Source organism: Brachyhypopomus gauderio, unplaced genomic scaffold, assembly GCF_052324685.1.
Source record: "Brachyhypopomus gauderio isolate BG-103 unplaced genomic scaffold, BGAUD_0.2 sc323, whole genome shotgun sequence".
Classification (NCBI taxonomy): domain Eukaryota; kingdom Metazoa; phylum Chordata; class Actinopteri; order Gymnotiformes; family Hypopomidae; genus Brachyhypopomus; species Brachyhypopomus gauderio.
Window position 1 is genome coordinate 1 of NW_027507144.1, and position 10,104 is coordinate 10,104.

The window sequence follows — 10,104 nt, forward strand, 5'->3', positions numbered from 1 at the left end:
AGAAGAAAGATATGTGATGTGGTAAATATGTAACAGATTATTCAAAGGCCAAACTACATCTATTTACATATTTACATTGACATCTATCAAATTAAATTAAATTCTCTCAACCTGAAACAACTGGATTGTTCAGAACAGAAGTAAACTTAAGAATAAAACCTCTATTCTTAAATAAATCAAATACCCCAGTCTGGTAGACATTCAGGAACTTCAAGTATTTTCTTAAATAATGTTTATATCGCCACCTTGAAAATGATAATTTTTCTTCGGCTTGCTTCTGACTCGCTATTTCTGTCTCTTCTCCGTTTTTGTCGTGTCACTGGTGTGCTTTGGCGCGCGTGTAAAAACACTGGCTCGGATTGGCTACCATAACGCTGCCTTAGCCTTGTTAAGTTTAAACAGGTGTTACACCGAGGACTGTGACCTATCGAGATCTGTTACTCCTCACTAGCCTGGGCAGTGGTCCGCTCGCATTACTGTTAGTATATCAATATATAGTAACGCACCGCTTTTAATGACCAGTAACGTCAACGGCGTTGTAACGACAGGAAAAGTAATTAATTATATTATCCCGTTACTGACAAAATGACGCCGTTATCGCAACACTGTACATGACTATCTCAAAAATGTTACTCTATTGTACATATATCACAATGATCACACATTACATTGAGAAATAGGTTTGAACCAACTAAGCTTTATATCTTAATTTAAGATTGTGAACTGCTGAGATCGTGGCATCTGTAAGACATCTGCACAGCGGGAAAGTGGTCAGCGATACAAGTGAACAGGACGAACCAACAGAGAAGAGAAGAAAGGTGGAAAAATCTCCTGCCACAAGGTGTTCCGGTCATGTGTATCTCATTGGGCAGCCAGCTCCAGCATCAGTGGCTGTCAACTTCCTACTAATCGCCAGGTGTATCGCCATTCTGGAGTATGGCAAGGATTAAAACACTTACTAGACCAAATGCAGTCAATCACTCATTGCAGTTCCTTTCTCTTCCTCTGTTGTGTTGTCTCTTCTCTTGTTTTTGACTATTTTCCTGTATTTCTCATGGAGGATCATGAAGTGATTGACTGCATTTGGTCTAGTGTTTTAATCCTTGCCATACTCCAGATGGCAAAACAACATCCAGTGTATCATGGGCTAGAGAACTATTGTCACTGTACAAGCCAACCTAGAAAATCCTGAAGCTACTGGATTACTGAAGGTTTGCCTACCGCTTCAGACTCTGTGTCCCAGCGACAACAGAGGTCTACGAATGGCTGCTTTTGAACCGTCCCCTTCACCAGTCGGTGTCTGTGACATGGCGGGCAGAAAGCCCCGCCTTTGTCGCTCTCTGCAGTTTGTCCCGGAGAGCAACGATGCCGTCCACCCTCTGCTATGTCACAAAAGCCTGGTGACGCAGCTCCACCGGACCGTCAGCCACCGTCGACCACGCGATGATGGCCTTGAACGCTGTCGGGTCCCAGACTCTCCTGGGAATTAAAGAAAGAGAAATACAGATATTTCTGTATCCTAATCGTCAGGACATCACCCCTCCTTCCCCTCTGTCTTGCCAGCAATCAGCAGGACCAAACATCACCCTTTATTATGTTAATTAACAGAGCAAGAATGAGGCAGCAGCTCTGTGGTGCACCCAGAAAGTCTAATACTACCGCTACTAATATCCTCTGTAAATATATATCACATGTATTTGTTTGATACTCTCATTGGCTTTATTGGGTATTTTCTGTCTAGAATAGATTCAAACAATTTTTTCCCCAATTATTTAGCAGATAGATAGATAGATAGATAGATAGATAGATAGATAGATAGATAGATAGATAGATAGATAGATAGATAGATAGATAGATAGATAGATAGATAGATAGATAGATAGATAGATAGATAGATAGATAGATAGATAGATAGAGAGAGAGAGAGACAGAGAGAGTACTTGGTGAAGCCAATTAGCACCGCCATGATAATGCTAATTTCCGGTAGCATTGGTATGGGATTTCCAATATAACATTAGCATGGAGCTAATTGTCGGCCGAGAGTGAAGTCAAATCTTTGATATATTATAATTTCTTTCATTTGATTATTAATGAAACTAATGGTATAAATAAAAAAGCGACCTTATTGATAGATGTTGTACTTGGTGTTTTAGAAAGCCAATTAGCACCGCCATGATAATGCTAATTTCCGGTAGCATTGGTATGGGATTTCCAATATAACATTAGCATGGAGCTAATTGTCGGCCGAGAGTGAAGTCAAATGTTTGATATATTATCATTTCCTTCATTTGATTATTAATGAAACGAATAGTATATTTTTTATTCAATTGAATTATCAATGTATCTTTACCTTATAAAGGATTAAATGTCCACCCCAAGAGGATTTGATGTCTTCAAATGTTTTTTTTGTTTTAAGCATAATTGGTTGTCCTGTAGGTCAGTGGATAAGGTGTTGGGCGACAGGCCACTCAGTGCAGGGTTCAAACCCCACTGTGACCTCCTGATCCTGGCTAATAGCCGGTATGCATCGGTTGAGGGGGGACTGGCCCGAACCAAGCCAACGCTACAGGAAAACCTTTTCTTCATTACTACTAATGCTTTACATTAGACAAACAGCCTGCTCGCTCTTTGCTGTTTTAGAAAGCCAATTTGCACCGCCATGATAATGCTAATTTCCGATAGCATTCCTATGGGATTTCCTATATAACGTTAGCATCCAGCTAATTGTCGGCTGAGAGTCAAGTCAAATCTTTCATATATTATCATTTCCTTCATTTGATTATTAATATAAACTAATAGTATATTTTTTATTCAATTGAATTATCAATGTATCTTTACCTTATAAAGGATTAAATGTCCGCCCCAAGAGGATTTGATCATTTTTTATTATTATCAAACAGTGCTCCTTCACTACAAGTACAACTATACACACATAATAAACATATAACAACATATTTAAAACTTGTAAATCCTGTAAAGCTGCTTTGTGTGACAACATGTGTTGTGGAAAACCAAAATATATTTCATTGGATTTGATTTGATATTTACATTTTTTTTATTATGTACAACTATTTACTACAGGGCAGGTGGGGCGTTTGGCTCACTAGACCTGTTCAAAAAACTACTTTTTCATTAACACTAATCTTTGGAGGACAACTTTTATTTTTATGTAAGAATCAAAAGAAAACAATTCTGTAAAATACAGTACAGTAGTAATAAAAATAATTGGGGTTAGGTGGGCCATACAGCGAAAAGAGGAGGCGAGAAAAGAGGGTCAGTGTTCAGTGTTCATGGTCAGCCACTGGTCAGTGTTCATCCACACCGTCCCCTCAAAAGCCCTCAATGTCTAAAATACAGTAAATAGTACAGGAAGAGGTGCCTTACACAATCACCAACTATAACAGCCTAAAATGTGGTTAGAAATGAGGGGGAGAGACAAGTAATTTTTTTTTACCTTATTTTCAGTAGTTTTTAGCACTTTGAGTTGCATGTATGTATGAAAGGTGCTATACAAATAAAGATTATTATTACAGTGGTACCTCGAGATACGAGCTGCTCTATATATGAGCGATCCAAGATACGAGCACCGAGACGAGCAAAATTTCTGTTCGACACCCGAGTGCACGCTCGAGATACGAGCATGAACCACTAGGTGGCAGTACAGTACTATATGGAAAAAAAGAAATAATTAATCAGCTCAAAGACACACTCAAACGCTTTTCTTTTTCACCCTCCCCCACAACCTTAGGTTCAAAAACACAAACATACCTGTATGTGCGGAGATGACGTCATTTAGCGCGTTCTAGCAGCCAATAGCGTTTTTTAAATTTTAAACACATCCAGCAGAACAATGAACTGATGGTTCACACCATCACCCCCCCCTCACCCGTCTACCTATAAGTGGCTGCATGTACATAACAAAGGGTGGCCTAATGGAATGCAAATATCCCCAGAACTGCCCCCTGGTGGAGACCAGGTAGAAAAAGTGTGGAATGAAAATGCTGGGACTCCTAGTGTTAAAACTACATTCCCAGAGATTGATGCTATGGCTTTGAAATTGGTACCAAACGATAGGTAATAACATTTTCATTTATCTGGTATAAAACACATAGACACTATGTACATTTCAACTATATTTAATGCAAAAACATACATATTTTTGATGCTTGGAAAGGATGACATCTTATGATACATGACCAGTGTTGGGAACGTTACTTTAAAAAAGTAATTAGTTATAGTTACTCACTACTTGTTCAAAAACGTAACTGAGTTAGTAACTGAATTACTCTATAATACAAGTAACTCGTTACCAGGGAAAGTAACTATTTGCATTACAGTTAAAAAAAAGTTATATGCCAATGAATAAGGATTTTTTGAAAAAGCAGTACTCACAGTCAGTTGAAATGAGTATTTATTGCACATCAACAGACCAGTGCAGGATAAAATCCTTTAAAACCCCAAATCTTTGTAAATAATAATAATAATAAAAAGCAAAAGTAAACAGTTACACTATATAAAGTGCATTTAAATCAAATATCAAATATATTTGTATAGCGCTTTTCACAACATATGTTGTCACAAAGCGCTTTACAGTATTTACAAAGTTAACAATACTATGGGTCCAAATCCCTTATGAGCAAGCCAAAGGCGACAGTGGCAAGGAAAAACTCCCTAGATGGTGGGGAATAGGAAGAAACCTTGGGAGGACCAAGACTCAAAAGGGAACCCATCCTCCATTGGGCGGCCCGTTAACACACAAATTACACAAAAACAAATTATACAGACTAATACACAAGTTACAAATAAATCACACAATCAGGCTAAGTATAAGGTAACTAGAATGAAAGTTCTGGGTGCTGATATTGTCAATGTAAATGTCTTATGATGAACGCCAGGTTTTCATTCCATGTCGGAGCGATGATACTGGAATTGTAGGCTCCAACTGCAGTGTTACTCCCCAAGTGAACCTCGGAGAAGAAAGATATGTGATGTGGTAAATATGTAACAGATTATTCAAAGGCCAAACTACATCTATTTACATATTTACATTGACATCTATCAAATTAAATTAAATTCTCTCAACCTGAAACAACTGGATTGTTCAGAACAGAAGTAAACTTAAGAATAAAACCTCTATTCTTAAATAAATCAAATACCCAGTCTGGTAGACATTCAGGAACTTCAAGTATTTTCTTAAATAATGTTTATATCGCCACCTTGAAAATGATAATTTTTCTTCGGCTTGCTTCTGACTCGCTATTTCTGTCTCTTCTCCGTTTTTGTCGTGTCACTGGTGTGCTTTGGCGCGCGTGTAAAAACACTGGCTCGGATTGGCTACCATAACGCTGCCTTAGCCTTGTTAAGTTAAACAGGTGTTACACCGAGGACTGTGACCTATCGAGATCTGTTACTCCTCACTAGCCTGGGCAGTGGTCCGCTCGCATTACTGTTAGTATATCAATATATAGTAACGCACCGCTTTTAATGACCAGTAACGTCAACGGCGTTGTAACGACAGGAAAAGTAATTAATTATATTATCCCGTTACTGACAAAATGACGCCGTTATCGCAACACTGTACATGACTATCTCAAAAATGTTACTCTATTGTACATATATCACAATGATCACACATTACATTGAGAAATAGGTTTGAACCAACTAAGCTTTATATCTTAATTTAAGATTGTGAACTGCTGAGATCGTGGCATCTGTAAGACATCTGCACAGCGGGAAAGTGGTCAGCGATACAAGTGAACAGGACGAACCAACAGAGAAGAGAAGAAAGGTGGAAAAATCTCCTGCCACAAGGTGTTCCGGTCATGTGTATCTCATTGGGCAGCCCAGCTCCAGCATCAGTGGCTGTCAACTTCCTACTAATCGCCAGGTGTATCGCCATTCTGGAGTATGGCAAGGATTAAAACACTTACTAGACCAAATGCAGTCAATCACTCATTGCAGTTCCTTTCTCTTCCTCTGTTGTGTTGTCTCTTCTCTTGTTTTTGACTATTTTCCTGTATTTCTCATGGAGGATCATGAAGTGATTGACTGCATTTGGTCTAGTGTTTTAATCCTTGCCATACTCCAGAATGGCAAAACAACATCCAGTGTATCATGGGCTAGAGAACTATTGTCACTGTACAAGCCAACCTAGAAAATCCTGAAGCTACTGGATTACTGAAGGTTTGCCTACCGCTTCAGACTCTGTGTCCCAGCGACAACAGAGGTCTACGAATGGCTGCTTTTGAACCGTCCCTTCACCAGTCGGTGTCTGTGACATGGCGGGCAGAAAGCCCCGCCTTTGTCGCTCTCTGGCAGTTTGTCCCGGAGAGCAACGATGCCGTCCACCCTCTGCTATGTCACAAAAGCCTGGTGACGCAGCTCCACCGGACCGTCAGCCACGTCGACCACGCGATGATGGCCTTGAACGCTGTCGGGTCCCAGACTCTCCTGGGAATTAAAGAAAGAGAAATACAGATATTTCTGTATCCTAATCGTCAGGACATCACCCCTCCTTCCCCTCTGTCTTGCCAGCAATCAGCAGGACCAAACATCACCCTTTATTATGTTAATTAACAGAGCAAGAATGAGGCAGCAGCTCTGTGGTGCACCCAGAAAGTCTAATACTACCGCTACTAATATCCTCTGTAAATATATATCACATGTATTTGTTTGATACTCTCATTGGCTTTATTGGGTATTTTCTGTCTAGAATAGATTCAAACAATTTTTTCCCCAATTATTTAGCAGATAGATAGATAGATAGATAGATAGATAGATAGATAGATAGATAGATAGATAGATAGATAGATAGATAGATAGATAGATAGATAGATAGATAGATAGATAGATAGATAGATAGATAGATAGAGAGAGAGACAGAGAGAGTACTTGGTGAAGCCAATTAGCACCGCCATGATAATGCTAATTTCCGGTAGCATTGGTATGGGATTTCCAATATAACATTAGCATGGAGCTAATTGTCGGCCGAGAGTGAAGTCAAATCTTTGATATATTATAATTTCTTTCATTTGATTATTAATGAAACTAATGGTATAAATAAAAAAGCGACCTTATTGATAGATGTTGTACTTGGTGTTTTAGAAAGCCAATTAGCACCGCCATGATAATGCTAATTTCCGGTAGCATTGGTATGGGATTTCCAATATAACATTAGCATGGAGCTAATTGTCGGCCGAGAGTGAAGTCAAATGTTTGATATATTATCATTTCCTTCATTTGATTATTAATGAAACGAATAGTATATTTTTTATTCAATTGAATTATCAATGTATCTTTACCTTATAAAGGATTAAATGTCCACCCCAAGAGGATTTGATGTCTTCAAATGTTTTTTTTGTTTTAAGCATAATTGGTTGTCCTGTAGGTCAGTGGATAAGGTGTTGGGCGACAGGCCACTCAGTGCAGGGTTCAAACCCCACTGTGACCTCCTGATCCTGGCTAATAGCCGGTATGCATCGGTTGAGGGGGGACTGGCCCGAACCAAGCCAACGCTACAGGAAAACCTTTTCTTCATTACTACTAATGCTTTACATTAGACAAACAGCCTGCTCGCTCTTTGCTGTTTTAGAAAGCCAATTTGCACCGCCATGATAATGCTAATTTCCGATAGCATTCCTATGGGATTTCCTATATAACGTTAGCATCCAGCTAATTGTCGGCTGAGAGTCAAGTCAAATCTTTCATATATTATCATTTCCTTCATTTGATTATTAATATAAACTAATAGTATATTTTTTATTCAATTGAATTATCAATGTATCTTTACCTTATAAAGGATTAAATGTCCGCCCCAAGAGGATTTGATCATTTTTTATTATTATCAAACAGTGCTCCTTCACTACAAGTACAACTATACACACATAATAAACATATAACAACATATTTAAAACTTGTAAATCCTGTAAAGCTGCTTTGTGACAACATGTGTTGTGGAAAACCAAAATATATTTCATTGGATTTGATTTGATATTTACATTTTTTTTATTATGTACAACTATTTACTACAGGGCAGGTGGGGCGTTTGGCTCACTAGACCTGTTCAAAAAACTACTTTTTCATTAACACTAATCTTTGGAGGACAACTTTTATTTTTATGTAAGAATCAAAAGAAAACAATTCTGTAAAATACAGTACAGTAGTAATAAAAATAATTGGGGTTAGGTGGCGAGGCGAGAAAAGAGGGTCAGTGTTCAGTGTTCATCAGGGTTCCCACACCTTGGTTAACATAAAATTCAAGGACCTTTCAATGACTTTCCAGGACCAACTTCCTCAAATTCAAGGACTGCACCTGCCAGCATTTACCTACTCTTACCCCTGAATATGTTATCAAAAAACGATGTTAATACAACGCAAATTCAAAAGACTGAATGTCATTTCAAGCCATGCATCCTGAAATTTTTTGTGCATGACATTAAGCGCTGATTCTACGAAAACTTCACTCACACTCAACATGACTGGCAAGTTAGCGATGCACATCTGAGATGACGACATTCACGTAAAATGGCTATAGTTGTTGAAGGATCAACAACTACCTACAGGAAACACTTGCTTTCGGTGCTGAACAAACAAACAAATTTCTCTACAGGAGAATGACCAAACTTTGCCAAGTAAAAGTCAGCATAAGCCCTGTGCAAAATAATGACATGTTGACAGTAGACAAATAATAATAATAATAACAATAATACACATATGCATATACACATACAGTACATACATAAAACAGAGGAGCAAAGCCATATAATGAGATCAAGGACCGTCAAGGACGGCTGTCTTTTATGCCTGTTTTCAAAAACTTTCCAGGGCCTTGAACTTATTTTTTCAGATTCACAAACTTTCAAGGACTTCAAGGACCCGTGGGAACCCTGAAGGTAGCTCTGCGGGACTTGAGGGACTTTGGTTTGTCATCAGGGGCTAATCTCCGGGAAGAAGCAGTGGCCGTGTTTATTTTGCCGAGTCTACCATGCATCAGTCAGCTAGCGGCGGCTAAACGCTTGCAGCTTTCACCTCAGCTGCCTAGGGAGGGGGGGACATGGGGGCCTATCTTCTCAATCACATGGTTTAAGGAGCGAGCCCCCTGGAAAAGATGATGCGCAACTAACCGTCTACTGACAATTCTCTGGAGCGCCCCAGGTCACTCTTGTTTCCCACCAGGATGACGGGGATGTTTTCCGACTGGTGCGCCCAGCGAAGCTGTATGCGCAGCTCCGAAGCCTTCTCAAAGCTGGACTTGTCCGTCACCGAGTTTACAATGATGTAGGCGTCGCCCATCCACATGCACTGATCCTTCAGCCACTGGCTGTTATCCTGTGGAATGGCACCCGGTTAATACAAAAGGCGCAGAACGCTCTGTGGCGTATCACCAATCCTGTGGTTTTAGGTGGTTGTTATCAGCGAGTGACTCGCTCACCTGTTCCCATATGTCCTACAAAAGCAGATTTGTCTCTTCTTCGTTGACGATGATTGACCTATCATATGTGTTTCCTGATGGGAAGAAGGAAGTAAGAAATAAGAACATTTATTCTGAAGTACTCAGCATCTCTTATCACAGTACCAGAGTCACCTATCCCAGTATCTAGACAGTAGGATTTTGACAAATCATCCATCAATCTGAGCCCTGACCGTGGAGTTTTCCTTTAGAGCCAGTGTATTAATCTTTTACACCCACTCTGCCTGGTGTTTGACTACAACTACCTAAGCTCTATTTGAGTAATGGGTGCAGCTGTGGCTGGCTGGAAATAGCAGAAATCAATACACCTTTACCTGCTCTCCCATATGACCCATTACACTGTCTGTTAGTCAGACCAGATTGTGAGGTCCTTGAATTAGCTTAATCCCATGTCCTTGGAACATGTTCTACTAAAAAGCAAGCATTATCTCGCAACAACAAAAGTGCCCACATTGGCACCAAGACTTTACCTGTCTCCTCTGAGTCGTGACTGTCCTCAACTCCACCAAATATCCTCGCCAGACTCGACTTCCCTACGTTGAGCTCGCCAAGAAGCACAACCTTGTAGGTGTGTCCATGGGAGTCGCTCCCGGAGGAGATGACAGAGTCGGATGAATCAGACACGCAGCTGTCAC

The 10,104-nt window shown here is 39.7% G+C and overlaps 1 long non-coding RNA gene across 1 annotated transcript; it reads right to left on the reverse strand.

The window, feature by feature from the left end:
* Nucleotides 1-4,394: 4,394 nt before the first annotated feature.
* On the reverse strand, nt 4,395-7,422 carry LOC143504712 (uncharacterized). Its single transcript, XR_013127637.1, has 2 exons — nt 7,302-7,422; nt 4,395-6,450 (listed from the first exon to the last, which is right to left on the reverse strand). It is a non-coding gene; the product is annotated as an uncharacterized LOC143504712 (long non-coding RNA).
* Nucleotides 7,423-10,104: the final 2,682 nt, after the last annotated feature.